We start from the raw sequence: 18,723 nt of genomic DNA on the forward strand, positions 1-18,723 counted from the left end.
CATATTTATCCCAAACTGGTTTGGTCATTGTGATTTCCTCCTTTGAGTCATGTTTTGGTTCCCTTCGAATTAAGAATTCACGTTAATAGTGTCTAGAGACTCATAACTGATTTGATTAGCTTGAATTAATTTATTAAATTAATTCATTTAGTACTCTAATGGTGTCCACACTGCCATTAGGTTGGTATCAAAGCTCTAGTGTGGTGGTGCTCCCGAGGTAAGAATAATAATTACCCAATTTTATGTAATTATTAAAATGATTTTTTAATTAAATATAGGTAATGTTTAATTATGCTAAATCACTACAAGTGCCACTTCTGAGTGGGTGACAGGTCCATGTTGGCCAGATAGTACTGTAATGATATAGTCATGAAGACCTGGAAATTCAGCCTCACACAGGATTGTGGTTGAACGAGATGTGGTTTATTAAGAGCAGACAGGGATGTGGGAATCTGAGAACAGTCCGAAGGCGTGTGGCGCTGGTTTCTGTAAAAACTATAGATATCAGGGTATGAGTCCACTATGCAAAAGACGTGGTCATGGAAAGGCAAGATCATACACAGAGGAGCAACAACAGGCTACTTATCAGGAGAAGGCACAAATCTGTGGTCAGTCCAAAACAGGGTTCAATGTTCAGGCAGGCAACTGACAGAAAAAACAATCCAACGTGGGTTGGACAAGAGCAGTCCAGGAACGCAACAGGGTCGATAACGGGAGGTCTGAAAATATGAGAACAACTTTAGATCTCAACAAGGTTAGAATAGTTGACCATCTGGCAGGAAAGGAGAGACTGGAGAGGGTTCAGGTAGGGAGCTGCACAGGTGGGAAGAGGGAGCAATCAGGGACACCTAGGTGCAGCGAATGAGCCTGAATGCGGAACTGCACCAGCAGTGCAGCCACCATGACAGCCCTAGAGTGCTAAAGCTTCTCCTTTAACTCATAAATCCTTCCTCAGGCAGATTCAAAATCAACACTGCCGAAATCTGAACGAAAACCAAAAGCAAGAACCCAAAAAACCAAAAAGGAAAAGGAAAGAAGAACACTCAGAAACTGGATGAGGTAGTTTTGGTTAGAGGTTCAGTTGCAATTATTACAACATATTATACAATGTGAAGCACAGTTGAAACAGTCACACCCACGTCACATATTTAGATCAGGAAAGAGGATTTAATGCTTGTTTTCAGTGTATGGTTGTACTCATGAAGACAAATTAGGGTGTTGTTTATTCTGTGGGAACAGGTGATGTGGAATGTGGATTTGTGACGGCATTTTGTGGTTTTTGTGATGAAGTAGCTCCATTGTGTGGTGATCCTCTTTCTGGCTTGTGATGCCATCTTGCTGTTTATTGTCCTTGAAAACATTCTGCAGTTTTGTGAAGCCATCGTACGGTTGACTTTCCCTTTCCCCCTTCTTGGTGCCGTACTGTCATTTCCTCTTTTAGTGTCCGTGGTGTCTTCATAGTCGTTTCTGTGATATGAAAACTTCATCATATGAAGATCTTCTCCTCTGAAACATGCTATTTTGTAGTGAATAACATTAAGCTAGTGGTGTGGCATTCAAAGTCTTCTGTAAATATTTCCTTTGACATTTATGCATGATTAGACTAATAATAAAGATTTCATATTTATCCCAAACTGGTTTGGTCATTGTGATTTCCTCCTTTAAATCATGTTTTGGTTCCCTTCGAATTAAGAATTCACGTTAATAGTGTCTAGAGACTCATAACTGATTTGATTAGCTTGAATTAATTTATTAAATTAATTCATTTAGTACTCTAATGGTGTCCACACTGCCATTAGGTTGGTAGCAAAGCTCTAGTGTGGTGGTGCTCCCGAGGTAAGAATAATAATTACCCAATTTTATGTAATTATTAAAATGATTTTTTAATTAAATATAGGTAATGTTTAATTATGCTAAATCACTACAAGTGCCACTTCTGAGTGGGTGACAGGTCCATGTTGGCCAGATAGTACTGTAATGATATAGTCATGAAGACCTGGAAATTCAGCCTCACACAGGATTGTGGTTGAATGAGATGTGGTTTATTAAGAGCAGACAGGGATGTGGGAATCTGAGAACAGTCCGAAGGCGTGTGGCGCTGGTTTCTGTAAAAACTATAGATATCAGGGTATGAGTCCACTATGCAAAAGACGTGGTCATGGAAAGGCAAGATCATACACAGAGAAGCAACAACAGGCTACTTATCAGGAGAAGGCACAAATCTGTGGTCAGTCCAAAACAGGGTTCAATGTTCAGGCAGGCAACTGACAGAAAAAACAATCCAACGTGGGTTGGACAAGAGCAGTCCAGGAACGCAACAGGGTCGATAACGGGAGGTCTGAAAATATGAGAACAACTCTAGATCTCAACAAGGTTAGAATAGTTGACCATCTGGCAGGAAAGGAGAGACTGGAGAGGGTTCAGGTAGGGAGCCGCACAGGTGGGAAGAGGGAGCAATCAGGGACACCTAGGTGCAGCGAATGAGCCTGAATGCGGAAGCTGCACCAGCAGTGCAGCCACCATGACAGCCCTAGAGTGCTAAAGCTTCTCCTTTAACTCATAAATCCTTCCTCAGGCAGATTCAAAATCAACACTGCCGAAATCTGAACGAAAACCAAAAGCAAGAACCCAAAAAACCAAAAAGGAAAAGGAAAGAAGAACACTCAGAAACTGGATGAGGTCATTTTGGTTAGAGGTTCAGTTGCAATTATTACAACATATTATACAATGTGAAGCACAGTTGAAACAGTCACACCCACGTCACATATTTAGATCAGGAAAGAGGATTTAATGCTTGTTTTCAGTGTATGGTTGTACTCATGAAGACAAATTAGGGTGTTGTTTATTCTGTGGGAACAGGTGATGTGGAATGTGGATTTGTGACGGCATTTTGTGGTTTTTGTGATGAAGTAGCTCCATTGTGTGGTGATCCTCTTTCTGGCTTGTGATGCCATCTTGCTGTTTATTGTCCTTGAAAACATTCTGCAGTTTTGTGAAGCCATCGTACTGTTGACTTTCCCTTTCCCTCTTCTTGGTGCCGTACTGTCATTTCCTCTTTTAGTGTTCGTGGTGTCTTCATAGTCGTTTCTGTGATATGAAAACTTCATCATATGAAGATCTTCTCCTCTGAAACATGCTATTTTGTAGTGAATAACATTAAGCTAGTGGTGTGGCATTCAAAGTCTTCTGTAAATATTTCCTTTGACATTTATGCATGATTAGACTAATAATAAAGATTTCATATTTATCCCAAACTGGTTTGGTCATTGTGATTTCCTCCTTTGAAGTCATGTTTTGGTTCCCTTCGAATTAAGAATTCACGTTAATAGTGTCTAGAGACTCATAACTGATTTGATTAGCTTGAATTAATTTATTAAATTAATTCATTTAGTACTCTAATGGTGTCCACACTGCCATTAGGTTGGTATCAAAGCTCTAGTGTGGTGGTGCTCCCGAGGTAAGAATAATAATTACCCAATTTTATGTAATTATTAAAATGATTTTTTAATTAAATATAGGTAATGTTTAATTATGCTAAATCACTACAAGTGCCACTTCTGAGTGGGTGACAGGTCCATGTTGGCCAGATAGTACTGTAATGATATAGTCATGAAGACCTGGAAATTCAGCCTCACACAGGATTGTGGTTGAATGAGATGTGGTTTATTAAGAGCAGACAGGGATGTGGGAATCTGAGAACAGTCCGAAGGCGTGTGGCGCTGGTTTCTGTAAAAACTATAGATATCAGGGTATGAGTCCACTATGCAAAAGACGTGGTCATGGAAAGGCAAGATCATACACAGAGAAGCAACAACAGGCTACTTATCAGGAGAAGGCACAAATCTGTGGTCAGTCCAAAACAGGGTTCAATGTTCAGGCAGGCAACTGACAGAAAAAACAATCCAACGTGGGTTGGACAAGAGCAGTCCAGGAACGCAACAGGGTCGATAACGGGAGGTCTGAAAATACGAGAACAACTCTAGATCTCAACAAGGTTAGAATAGTTGACCATCTGGCAGGAAAGGAGAGACTGGAGAGGGTTCAGGTAGGGAGCCGCACAGGTGGGAAGAGGGAGCAATCAGGGACACCTAGGTGCAGCGAATGAGCCTGAATGCGGAACTGCACCAGCAGTGCAGCCACCATGACAGCCCTAGAGTGCTAAAGCTTCTCCTTTAACTCATAAATCCTTCCTCAGGCAGATTCAAAATCAACACTGCCGAAATCTGAACGAAAACCAAAAGCAAGAACCCAAAAAACCAAAAAGGAAAAGGAAAGAAGAACACTCAGAAACTGGATGAGGTCATTTTGGTTAGAGGTTCAGTTGCAATTATTACAACATATTATACAATGTGAAGCACAGTTGAAACAGTCACACCCACGTCACATATTTAGATCAGGAAAGAGGATTTAATGCTTGTTTTCAGTGTATGGTTGTACTCATGAAGACAAATTAGGGTGTTGTTTATTCTGTGGGAACAGGTGATGTGGAATGTGGATTTGTGACGGCATTTTGTGGTTTTTGTGATGAAGTAGCTCCATTGTGTGGTGATCCTCTTTCTGGCTTGTGATGCCATCTTGCTGTTTATTGTCCTTGAAAACATTCTGCAGTTTTGTGAAGCCATCGTACTGTTGACTTTCCCTTTCCCTCTTCTTGGTGCCGTACTGTCATTTCCTCTTTTAGTGTTCTTGGTGTCTTCATAGTCGTTTCTGTGATATGAAAACTTCATCATATGAAGATCTTCTCCTCTGAAACATGCTAATTTGTAGTGAATAACATTAAGCTAGTGATGTGGCAAAATACTTTCAGGTAAAAGAAGAGCTCCGGACGTCAGCTTGACGTATAATAAAAAATGATGATTCATCACAAAAAGTGACATCTTAAACTGCAGCAATAAAAGCAAAGAAATGTTTAAGATGCAGAGTTAAAAAAAAACAAACAGAAAACAGTAAATCTTACTACAGAGATTTAGGCAATTTAATTATAAACTCAATCAAATGGGAAAACCTTAAGCTTGCTAATAAATGCAAAGAGGTCTGTGGTCTGTATCCAAACTGGGAGCTAGATCCATTTATAATGGCTAAAAGCTTTGTTTCACAATTTAGGGACCCAAGGGTGAGTTTGCCCCACAAGAGGGAAGTACTTGTGTTAAACATAATAATAGGCCCCATCCATCAATCTTTTATTGCAAATATTCTCACATTTTTATAAGTATTTTGGGACAGAAGGAATTGAATGAAAATAAATCATAATAATAATAAAGGTGCTCACTGAAATCACTCTGTCCTCATTTTTAAAGTGATAACTTAGTAAAAATAGTCACACAGTTATATTCAAATAATAAAAAAGCAGCTTTATATACAAATGGCCAATAAATTACTCCTGAACTTGGACAGCAGCATGCAATTTGGTCCCATGAACGTGTCAGGATGAACATCAAACACTTACAGTATCCTTATAAAATGCTGTGTGTGATGGTGTGCGTGGTGGATCGGACTAAATAAAACCTCCTGGTGACTCTGAAGGTTAGTTTGTGCTGTCCTTAACTAGGCGACCAGGGCATAATCGCTATGTCATAATAAAACTAATAATTATAATAAAAATGCAATGTTATAATAAACTGTAACAAATGAAGACCACATTCAATAGGTGGATCTCGGAGCCCCTGGTGACCAGATATGTTTAAAGAGTTATATCCTTGTGGTAAGAACGGATCTGGCATTTGTTCAGTCTATTGCATTGCTGGTTTTAGGAGGATCAGCAATAGAATTAAATCCCATCTTGATTGTGACTTGTTCTTAAATTAATGGAAAAATCTGATGAACTTTTTCCATCCTGTGATTTTGCCAGATGAAAGAAATGTTAGTGTGTTAATGCTGGAGAAATTTAATAACAAAATGAACTATTTCCTTTCCCAATATCCCAGCCAAGCACACACATATACAAGAGAAATTATTTGCTAATATATGATTATATGTGTACAAGTGGGTGAATAGAGGAAGTGAGCAGCAAAGCAAAAAAAAAAAAAAAAAAAAAGACTTTTTCATCATTACTGTTTACAATAATACGTGACCTTTTCCCTGCACAGTCGCAGGATGTGAGTGAGACTGCGATTTAGACAATGAGTGGCCGCCGTGTACAGGAAAACAAACGTTTTTCTGTGCATGGCATACATTATAGGAAAAAGAATAAAACCAACATATCAACTAAAATCAAAAGCCGAAATAAAAATATATATTGAAAACCAAAAATGTAACTAAATATATATACAGAATAATGAAACACATTTTCAGTCATGCTGTATAAAAAAAATAAATGATCCACTATGCAGCTGAAGTATAAATCTGAGATAATTTTGGGAAAGACAGCATTAAAATGTTTACACAACACAGTACACCACTATGTAGTAAGGAAGTGAGTCACTGTAGTTCTGGTCAGCATCTGGAATAAGTAAAAGTATAAAAAAGTTTGTTACAGGAAAATTATTGAATACAGAATGACTTGTAAGCAATTTAGAGTGGTCGTCTCTACGCGCATGAAGGTGAGAGAGACTCTGGGGAGGCAAGAAGAAAAACAATAGTTGTACATTTCTGTAGAAAGAATCCTTCTTCCTGAAGACCTTGGGTGGACACACAACTCCAAGAGCTGGCGTCAAAACAACCTCACATAGTTGTCTCCACCAGAACCAGTCTGACTAAGGGTCTGGTGCAAGACCAGCTAAAGGTCATCTTACCCTCGTAGGGAACTTTTAACAGAGCATGTATATGAAGAGAATAAACCTTAAAAGTGAATTAAAGCATGATGAGTAAAAATGTACAATGTAAAAAGTGTAAATGAATATAGTAAAGGAAGTAATTATAGGTGTGATTAGAGCATAATAAGTAAAAATTTCTTCCACACATCAAACAGAAGGAGAAGAAAACAAAGAGCTGGCAAGAAAAGGTGGAATATTTAATCAATTAAATGTTCTTTTTATTTTGTTTAATTAGTTTAGTAATTTAATGAAGAGCCCAGTAATAATGGCAGAAGCTCTTTGTTAGCTGAACATTAATACTTGACCTTTTCTCTTCACAGCAGCAGGATGTGAGTAAGACTGTGATCTAGGCGTTGAGTGGCCTTTCCTAACACCGAAAACATGTGGTCAAAAAAATGTACATGTACAGGAAAACTAAGGCCCTTACCAGAAGCTGAACACTGCCCTTACCACAAAAAAAATCATTAATAAATTCATCAGAGGTGAAAAGTCAAAAGTCACATTTTTACTTTATAACATTTACTTGATCAGCTTTTTACAAAAAAAGAGTGTTTTTATTGCACCATACGCTTTACTTTTACTTGAGTAAATGAGCTGGAGAAATGCTGCTCTTGCTCTGGTACATTGAGTGACACTTTTCACTTTTTTAATCATTTATTCAGTTAGATATGTTAATATGTTTTATTTTTGTCAGAAAGATGCAGCGAGTTTCACCAGTTCAGGCTGCTTTCACAAATGGTTTGTATGATTTCCTGTAAAAAAAAAAACCCAAAACAAAACATATCCCTACAAAATAATGAGCCACTTATTGTTCAAGTCACTGCAGACCATCGGTTGCACTGTTCACCGGACTTTTCCTGGCGGCACGAAAAAGGCAGAAAATGTGAATTTTTTTTTTTTTTTTTTTTAATATACGTTTATCATAAATTAACTCATTTTGTTTGCAATAGAAGGCGCAACAATTACAGTACATGTGCACATATAATTATAAACATATACATGTACATAAATAATAGATAACTAAATTAATTTATAATAACAATGGTAAAACAATTATTATTATTATTATTATTATTACTACTACTACTAATAATAATAATCCTAGGAACCTTTCCGTTTGGGGAGGAGCTGGGTCTCAAGGAGTAAGAGGGGGAGAAAATGAATAAGTTCTTCAATTGTATTAACTTTCTTTTGTAGAAATGTGACTGAAAGTTAGTTTTTCCATTGTACGGTGTTGGTTTGTCTTTTCCATTTCCAGTTTATGAGTATTGTTTTGTTTGTGATATTAAGTGCTAAAATGAGAACTGTTATGTTTGATTTATTTAGACAGATGTTTGATGTGTCATCTGCTAGACATAGTGAGGGATCCAGAGGGATGTGACAGCTCATGAAATGAGAAAAAGATTCTATGATTCTTTCCAAAATTGTTGAACTGGTGTGCAGTGCCATATGACAGGGGTGTAATTATCAGGGGTGTTTTGAATGCAGTTAGTGTAGGTGTCAAGTGAAATCCAGTTTTTAACATCCTGTGTCCTGTAGTTCTGTGGAAACATTACAATCACCCTGCCTTCAGTCTCCTCTCTTTGTGGAATTGATCAAGTTTTTGCAACATGACCTGTCAAGAATATTTGGACGATATCTTTAATTTAACCAACAGCTGCGTGATTCACTTGAAGCGTACTCTTAAGGAATGCTGGGTCAATGCAGATCTACTGCGAGCCTGGAATGCCAACATGGATATCCAATATGTTATTGATGACTATAGCTGTTTAGCCTATATGATGTCATACATCTCTAAGCCTGAACATGAGATGACAGAGTTCCTTGATGGAGTCATCTGTGAGGTGAAAAAAATCAAATGTTAATGAAAAAGATGAGATGAAAACCATAATGCAGGCATATATGAAACACAGGGAGGTCAGTGCTCAAGAGTCTGTGGCCCGGACATGCAGCTTGCCACTGAAGAGATGCTCACGGCAAATTTTGTTTTTACAAACTGATGATGATGCGATCAAAATGAGCCTTCCCATGAGCAGATTACTAGATATATCACCTGAAAGTGAAAATGTGTGGATGTCAGGACTTCCTGACAAATATGCAGCCAGGCCACGAAATCAGGAATTTGAAGGAATGTGTATGGCTGATTTCGCTTCAAATTACAGAGGCAAAAATATCATTGCTCTATTGGATGGTCCTGGATTTATTTAAAAAAGAACATCTGGCAAGCCTGCTGTTATCAGATATACCCGGTTTTCAGAAAAAAAACAATCTGAAAAGTATTATTGCCGACTGCTTAAACTGTACTTCCCACATAGATCAAATAATGACCTGAAAAATTAGCAATACCCAACATATGAGCAGTTCTACAAACATGCTTGTAAATGAGGGTTTCCAGTTCAAAAGATGGTTGACTTCAACAAAAAACAATACGAAGGACATGGCAAAGAATTTGACAAGGCAGTGGAACAGCTGAAAGAAAAAGGACCTGTTCTTAATGCCTGGAACTTTTTTGCACTTGATCGTCTGGAATGTTTAAACCAAAGGAAACCCATTAATGAAGATGAAAGAGATAACATTCCTGAATATGAAGTGAATCGTGACAGAAGTTCAAACATTCCAGGAATACATATTCCACAGTTGAGCCCTGATGTCGTCAGAAAAATGTACCAAAGTCTAAATGAAATACAAGCATCTATTTTCTATACTGTGCATGACTGGTGTCTGCAGCGTATATGGAGACACAATCCTGAACCCTTCTTTTATTTTGTATCGGGAGGAGCAGGCTGTGGAAAATCTCATGTCTTCAAGTGTATTCATGAAGAAGCTACCAAGATTTTGCGCCAGCTCCCCAGATTCAGAGACCAAGCTGACAAGCCTCAGCCTGCAGTGCTACTAAGATCATTTACTGGCACTGGAGCTTTCAACATCTCCGGAAAAATGCTGCACTCCATTCTGAAGCTCCCAAGATCTCTGAAACCGCCTTACCAAGGTCTTGGAAATTCTCTGGATGAATTGAGAGCAGTACTGTCAAAAGCAGAAATCTTGATCATTGATTAAATATTCATGGTTTCAAAACATCTCTTGGCCTATGTCCACTGGAGATTTCAGCAAATCAGAGGAAACAAAAAAACATTTGGTGGGACATCTGTGCTTGCAGTTGGAGACTTTTTCCAGTTACCACCACTTGGAAAGGCAAAACCACTGTGTGTGTATGAAGAAGGCGAACTTGATCTTTGGAAAGAAAACTTTCAGATGGTTAACCTGACAGAGATCATGCGTCAAAAAGATGATCAGACCTTTGCAGAACTCCTAAACAGGATAAGAGTAAAACAAAGAGAAGATCTTCTTGAAGATGCTGACAAATCCTTACTCATGCAAAGAGTCCAAGACATCAAGGACTGCCTGCGTGAAGTTCTCCATATATTTGCAACAAACAAAGAAGTTCATAACCACAACAGTGCTACTGTGGCTGCTCTCCATACAGATGCCATAGACATTCCAGCAGATGACTACAAAAAGAATCCACAAACAGGAGAAAGGATCAAATGTGGGGCCACAGGTAAAATCACAGATTTGCCAGACAACATCCAAGCAGCACCCGGCATACGTGTTATGCTCATTAGAAACCTAGATGTGGAGGATGGAATGGTTAATGGTACATTTGGAACTATTGTAATATTGTAACTCCTGGACCAGGTGAAAACACAACTGTTACCCTCATTGGACTGAAACTTGATAATTCAACTGCAGGTCAAAAATATTGCAAAAAGATTATGGGACCATCAGACAACTTAGTTTACATTGAAAGATCTGAGGAGAACATGAGCATAAAAGGTTTCATTCGGAGACAGTTTCCTTTGAAGTTTGCATTTGCTTGTACAGCTCACAAAGTGCAGGGCATGACATTGCAATCATCTGTGGTTTGTTTAAAGCTTGTCTTTGAGCCTGGAATGACTTATGTTGCCCACAGCCAAACCACCTCACTTCAAAGACTGTACATAACAGAATTTGAAAAAAAAAATTTATGCTGATCCACAAATCACAGTTGCACTGCAGGACATGAGGCAAGCTTCATTTGAAAACACAAGACCACTGTTGCAGCTTGTGAAGATGCCACAGCTCACCAATCAAACATTGACGATCATTCACCACAACACACAAGGACTACCATGCCACACTGAAGATCTAAAATGTCATCATGAACTCGGGTTAGCTGATGTTTTATGTCTAACTGAAACACACTTGTCTGGATTATCTGTCTCACCTGATTTCCAGTTAGAAGGATGCAACATGTTCACCCATAACAGACATGTATCCTATCCCAACTATGGTGACATGGCTAAAAAAAATGGTGGGGGAGTTGCACGTTTTTGTAAGAGCAACATTCAAGCTGAAGCTCGGAGATATTTACTACATGTGACTGATCTTGAATACCTCGTTATCAAAGTTGAAGAGCCAGTGAGGGCACTAATTTCAATGGTATGCAGACCACCAAGCTACAGACAGGTTTTTACCACAAATCCAAAACTTGTTAAACATGATGGACCACAAACCAGCCATCATTTGTGGAGACTTTAATGAGGACCTTCTTTCCTGCAGTAAAAATGCATACATGATTTGTTGCAATCCAAAGGTTACACACAAATTATCACCAAAGCAACGACTGAAAAAAACACACTCCTTGATCACATATACATATCACAGCCAACACACACGCCTCCAGTTTGGTGTATTACACACAAATTACAGTTATCACAGCCCCATTTTCAGTGCTTTGCAAAATAACTTTTGCTGAAAGTTTTGTAATAAAGTATTCACTGTTTGCTTTAAAGTGTGGCCTTTACTTCTAAAACACATCTTACATGCCTTACAGTCATTTGAAATTATTTTTTGCTCTTGCTATGTTCCCTCATATTTTAATGTCATTGATTTCATTTCTGCTGTCCTCTTTTGTAAGAAAAATGTGTTATTGCTACCGATTATCTGTATAGAACAATTACTGAACAACTACAATATTTTGTATGTTTACTTTTCAGTGTAAATTTTGTTTCCAAGACCCTTCTTACATGCCTTAGACATCTGAAACTTTTTTTTTGCTCTTGCCATGTGCCCACATGTTTTAATGTCTTTGATTTAGTTTTTGCTGGCCCCTCTTGTAAGAAGGAATGTGTGCAACCAATGTCATATGATATGATCAATATGACAGTTGCTGAACAACTCAAATATTCTGTATGTTTACTTTTGACTCATTTGACAAGTATTTGTTCTTGCAATGTGCCTTATGTGTTGGAATGTCGGCCAATGACCTGTATAGGTCCGGTAACAATTCCTTCATACTATTTCTTCTCCATACTATTATGACTTCTAAAACTGTCAGCTGTATTTAGTAAGACTTGTAAAATAAATGTACTCAAATTCACTATATCTGATCATTCATTCTTAAAAAATTATATCCTTAACATAATGTATTACTGAAACATTTTTGAGAAGTGTATTTAAATCTTCCAAGGCAAATATGTTTGTGCATTCACAAGTTAAAGAAGGAGATGAGTATTTAGTGGCCACATGCCATTTTCATGTTATTACTTTCATGGTCCCATTTGGCTCATTTTCACACATTCTCACTTACACTAGCTGGTACCTTTTCTACGGCCACACAGCTGGCACGCCAGGGGTGGCAGTGCAACAGGGGCATTGGCACCCATCAAAATTTCTTTGAAATTTTCTAGTTTCTGTGATCTGGTGCAAAATTAATAAAACCTAAATAATAAAATAAGAAATTATTTTAAATAAAATAAATACATGAAAAATATATATAAAATATTGAGTAATTATTCTAATTAATTCAGTAATTCTTGAAAATTAAATACATTTGATCTTCTGGGGTTGGCGGGAGTTGCTGTTGTGGGGTTGGGGCACCCCTCTAATATAAGGGTTGGGGAAACACGGTTTTATTAAATGTTTGAGTTCAGGTCCCTTGTACCCGGATTATCAGCAGATGTATGATCTCGGTCATCCTCTTTGCACTCGCCATGAACGTGCTGGTCAAGTCTGCGGAAGTCCAGTGTAGGGGGCCCCTCACCAAATCCCGAGTCCGACAACCACCCATTCGAGCCTTCATGGAAGACCTGACAGTGACAACCACACCTGTTCAGGGCTGCAGGTGGATCCTGAATGGCCTTGAATAATTGATCTCCTGGGCTTGTTATGTCTTTCAAATCAGGTAAATCAAGGTCTCTTGTGCTGAAGACAGGGAAGGTGACAGGTTCTGCTTCTCAATTGGCACCACCAACATACCATCACCCACAGAGGAACCTGTGAAGAGCCTGGGAAAGGTGTTCAGCTGCAGCCTGAGAGACGTAGTCTCCATACAAGCAGCCAACCAAGAACTGGTCTTGCAAAGTACAAAGCCTGGATTTACCAGCATGATATCCTTCCTCAGATCCTTTGGCCCCTCTTGGTCTACAAAGTCCCAATTTCAACAGTGGAGGGCTTCGAGATGAGGGTCAGCAGGTTTCTCTGCAGGTGGCTGGGGCTGCCACAAAGCCTGAGCCACATCGCTCAGTATGGGCAGACCAACATGCTGAAGCTCCCTATCAGCAGCCTGAGTGAGGAGTTCATGGTCAGTCGGTTGAGGGAGCTGCTTCAATTCCAGGAGTCCAGTGACCCAAAGGTCACCCAGGCTGGGATCAAGGTTAGGACAGGACATAAGTGGAGAGCTTCTGAGGCTGTGGGTGTTGCAGACTCAAGGCTACAGCAAAGGGTGCTGGTGGGCACAGTGGCACAGGGAGGAGCTGGTTTAGGTAAAGGTAGAACACCTTGCTATGGTAGAGCACAGGGAGCCTGGACGAGATGGGAGTAAGCTGTGGAGTGCAAGGTCACATGGACTGAGCTGTGGAAAGGTCAACCCCAACGCATAAAATTCTTGATCCAGGCGGTCTATGATGTGCTGCCTATACCCATTTAACTTCTTTACCTGGGAGAGGGCGGAGACACCAGCTTGCCCCCTGCCAAAAAAGAGGAACCCTGGAGAAAATCCTCAGCTGCTGTCCGAGACCCCTGGGTGAAGGGTGCTATCTCTGGAGACACAACCAGGTCCTGAAGGCTATAGCAGATACTATCTGCTTTGGGATCAGCCACAGCCAGAGCCTTCACCCAGTTAGGAACACCATTACTTTTGTCAGAGCTGGGGAGAAGCCTGCAGCAGCTACCCAAAATACCTACCCTGGCTTGTTGGCAACGGTGCATGATTGGGAGTTGAGTGTTGACCTGAGCAAGCAGCTGAAGTTCCCAGACGCGGTCGCCAAGACAACATCAAGGCCAGACATTGTCACACCTCAGCAGCAACCAAACAGGTAATTCTTTTGGAGGTCACTGTGCCATGAGAGGACCGGATGGAGGAGGCCCATCAGAGAAAGAGGGCAAAGTACTCAGAGCTAGTGGAGGAGTGCCGGAACAACAATTAACGGGCAAGATGCCAACCCATCGAAGTGGGATGCTGAGGATTTGTGGGCCAATTCCTCTGCAGGTCTTACAAGATGCTGGGCATCACAGGAGCCAGTCAGCGTAGGGCCATGAAGTTGGCCACCGATGCAGCAGAAGTGGCGTCAAGGTAGTTGTGGATCAAGAGGGGAGAGGCGTGGCAAGTAGGGTAGTGCTACCTGGACACAAACTGGGGCCTGATCACCCCTGACTGGGTTGCCTGGGGGAGGGGGTCTGATTGTTGAAAGACCCGAAACCCCCGTGATCCCAGGTTATATCACTGATGATGTGTCCAGAGGCACCATAAGGTGTATCTAAAAACTGTTCAGAATAAAAAGTTTGTTGGGTAGGGAAAAAATTCACAATAAGGCTACATTTCTGACCTTACTTTAATCTGGCAAAAACCATTGTGGGGACCTTCTTTCTGGTTTGTGATGCCATTTTGATGTGAACTACTTAAAGAGGGTAAAGCGACAAAAATTCTTGGAGGTAAAAAGAGCTCCGGACGCCAACTAGATGTATAATAAATAAGGGTTTTAGTACAAAAAGTAACAACAGCTTCTTCTTATTGTGCTCTGTTCAGCTTTGCTCTCATCTTCTTCAGTTATCACTTATCAGAATAAACAAGCAAAAGTAGAAGCAACCAACAGTTTAATACTTGATGGATTCACTAAGTCTTCATCATCAACAGGCAAACTAATTTCCAAAGAATTTGTCTCCTTTTCTTTTTTTCACTCTTTTCATCTTGTGAATGAAACAAAATGAACAAAAGTTATTAACCATCTTCAGACCTCCTTAAATTGCCATTTATTTATGTAGCAACATTCAGCGGTAAAATGTGAAGCCTATGTGGAAGTGCAAAAATTGCAGTTCACCCCTTAAGGGTTTGACCCCCAAACTAGAGTCAGTCCCCATAGACTCCCATGTTAAAAACTTATCCATTTAGATGTTATTTAATCTTGAAATTTGGCATAATTAGGGGTGTGTCCTTTTGATTGACAGGTATCCAATATCCGCAGCAGGAAGGGAGAGTGCAGCACAACAGTGCGGCGTAGCTTAAGCCCGCCTTCCTCCGTTAGCTGGTTTGCCACCATTAGCTCAGGGTTAGCTCGATTAGCTCTTAGCTACAGGCAGCTCAGAGTTTGATGGGTGTCAATCATCCACCCCAACTTTCACAGTCCCCCTCTCAGTTCAACCTCTTTGCTTATTTTTGGATTTTCCGGGAATAACGACACATGTGATACTGCCAAGATGGCGATGGTGAACACGGCCCAATGAGCTTCACTTCAGCCCTTCAGAAACCAAAGGGTGACGTCATGGAGGCTCCATCCATCTTTTTTATACAGTCTATGAGTTGACCACATACCAACAAACTCTGCTGGATTCTAAATTTGGAAATTATAAAACATTATGATTAACGCTCATAAAATAACTTGTTAAATAAATATGTGTCATGGTAAAGTCATATGTCTGCTTGCTATAATGCTCCCTATAATTTACATTTATTTAAACAACCATTACACCTTAAGTATTGTGGTCCACTTGGGCTATATAATTCTCTGAGTAAAAGTGAGTCTAAATTAAACCCCTATTCTTTTTTAAGTGTCTGCTAATCACACACTCCTCATCGTTATCATGGTAACATCTTATTACTCCCTTTTATCTCCTATTATCTTCTATCCATTTAAAACCATCTTCTTTATTCCAATAATCTTCAAGCTCACTATTAAATTCCCCACACATTAGGTCAATAGGATAACGTTATAGCCAACATCTATCATTTTGAAAGTCCTTTTTTTCCCCCTTTAATGCTGTAATATTGCATTGCAAACTAATGAAATGTCATGATTGAACTTACTAATAAAGCATCCTACAGCCATAATATCATAGTCTGCATACATTTATTGTAAAAATCTGAACAATAAATTGCTAATTGCAAAGTTATTTTTCTTTTATGCATTTCACTCTTCTGCTAAATATCTCTATTGTCATAGAGTTCTTAATAATAAAAATTCCTCCTCTCATTGTTTTAAAACTCTGTTGACAAGCAATCAGAACAAAAGCAGAGAAACCCCAGATGAAGAGATTTCTTTTTCATGTTGTCCAATTGTTTTGAATTGTAAAGAATCCCCCAGAACTCCTCCAACTAATGGAATGTCTTGCTTGGTATAGAACTTCCCGTAATGATCAGCTGGTTGTTGGGAAAATGTCAAATTTGGATGAGGTCAGAGAATTATGTAGAGATGTGGGTGTGCATGAAGGCAATTTCTCTGAAACTAATACCTATAATGTTGTTTTTCTTAATGGTTTTAGGAAGTTTACTCATCATGTCTCATCTAGCTTCCTGAAGGGAACAGAGATAGACAAAGCAGTTATGCTTTCCCCTAAAACATTGAGAAGGTAGGGGTAATGCTTCCTCCCCTTGGGCTATGGGCATACTGGAAAGGAGACCCCATTTGCTCCCCCTCAAAAAAATTCATTAGGGCTACAGCTGTCTTGTGAGCGCACTGAGTAAAAATAGGTCTGGAGGCTGTCTTCACCCCCCTTTATCCACTCAGACGGGGCACACACTCACATTCTGACACATACACACAACTCTTTCTGGCCATGCTTGTGCAGACTTGGGTGTCATAGATATCCTGCTAAACAAAAGTTTTCTTCTCCAAGAAACTTACATTTACTCCTATTGTCCTCTTATTTCTAAATTTATATATATTTATTCAGTTATTGAATTATTTTATTTAAATTATCTCCCCAGTAACAAGTCTTCTCTTCTAAAGCCTCTAAATGCCTCTAAAAGGAAGCTCATATTTATTTATTCATTTATAATTGCACATTCAGTATATCTATAAAGATATACATCTAAAAAGTACTATCTGAAGATCTTTCTGCATTCATCAGCTTATAATCTCCTGTTTAATTTACATAAACTTAAAGAAGCTCATGTAATTTCATTTCCATGTGTCCTTAACAATGTCTTTTTTTTAACTATAAAGATGCATCAAACTGTCCATTCTAAATCTCAGTAAGTCACAACTTATTAACTGTCATATCACACTCATACATTTCACACAAAGCTCTCTCAGTGTCTCACCCATTAGCTCACACACACTCTCAAGACCCTTCTAACTCACACATCTGTTTTCACTCAACTCCTCACACACTCACACACAGATGATCATCTCACACAATTTAAAACAAACTTTAATAAAATAAACACAAACAATCTTTATAGCATGCTAATATTGCACTCTCTATCTTCAAATTCATGTCTTCTTAAAAATTTTCCAGTGACCCACTGCATCAAACTAAACAGCTGGTATGCATGAAGAGCATTTCATGCATACCAGTTGTTTACACTAAATCAGATCTGGGTCCAATCTGGGTCCTCTCTGTTTTCTCTTATCCTTGTTCTTCATTTATTCTCTTGTCTACATTAGTGTCCTACTGTTTAGAAATGTCAGTCATTGTGGGATCCCTGGTCCTCCTTACATTTTTTCCTCACTAATTCTCTACATTAATTTTCACAGAATAACAAATAACTTATGTCTTACAATTTCAGAGTATATGAGCCCTGTCTTCACTCAGTTCTGCATGGTTGACTTTAGTTCACCTCTGTGTTACTAATTAAGCTTTCTTCTTTTCCTACTTTTCCTACTGTTTTCTCTGCTCTCTACCTTTATTTTCTCTAAATTCTCTGAAATTTCTTACTGCCTCTGTCTTCTCAAACTAATCACTCTCTCCCCCCTTGGTTTATGTGTAAGCTTCAACATTAACACTTAAATTTAAACAGAGCCAAACCTTCCTGCTATTCTACCACACAGAAATCTTTCAGTACTGTCCAAGCAGCTCCACAACCTCTCCAGACAAACCAACACAGAGATATACTCACTTGTTGGATCTTCCGGTGCATACGGAGGCTGGAGAGAAACAAGCACTGGGTCTGCCATGTTTTGTGACGGCATTGTGTGGTTACTTTCTTCCTGGTTCGTGATGCCATTTTGCCGTGAACTTATTGAAGTAGATAAAGTGACAAAAATACTTAGGAGGTAAAAAGAACTCCAGAAACCAACTCAGTGTATAATATAGAAGGTTTTATTACAAAAAGTGACATCTTGAACAGATCTGCAGCAATTGTGTGGTCTCTTAATGTTGAGAATCCTACAAACTATCTATAGCAGTGGCCTTATATAGGAGTCATTCCTACTGTTCTGTGCCATTTGAGTCTCCATGATGCTACATGTTATATTTTGTTTAAATAACATTAGTTTTTAAATTCATAATATCACTATTTTAATTCTAAGCCCACTTCTGCCATAAATTATAAAAATATTAATAACAATTCTTACTTAATTAAGAATAGTCTATCTTATTTTGTTGCAAACAGGCCAAACTGACCTGACCCCACTTTTGTTTGCTTGACTACAGTTACAAATAGTAGGTCTCCGTCAGTCTCGGGGGACTATGGAGCTGCGCTCTGGCTGGTGTC

At 39.2% G+C, this 18,723-nt stretch overlaps 1 pseudogene; it reads left to right on the forward strand.

Moving 5' to 3' along the window:
• The first annotated feature begins 6,533 nt into the window (after nt 1-6,533).
• LOC121649038 lies at nt 6,534-14,435 on the forward strand (annotated as a pseudogene).
• Nucleotides 14,436-18,723: the final 4,288 nt, after the last annotated feature.

This window comes from Melanotaenia boesemani, chromosome 11 (assembly GCF_017639745.1).
Source record: "Melanotaenia boesemani isolate fMelBoe1 chromosome 11, fMelBoe1.pri, whole genome shotgun sequence".
NCBI lineage: Eukaryota > Metazoa > Chordata > Actinopteri > Atheriniformes > Melanotaeniidae > Melanotaenia > Melanotaenia boesemani.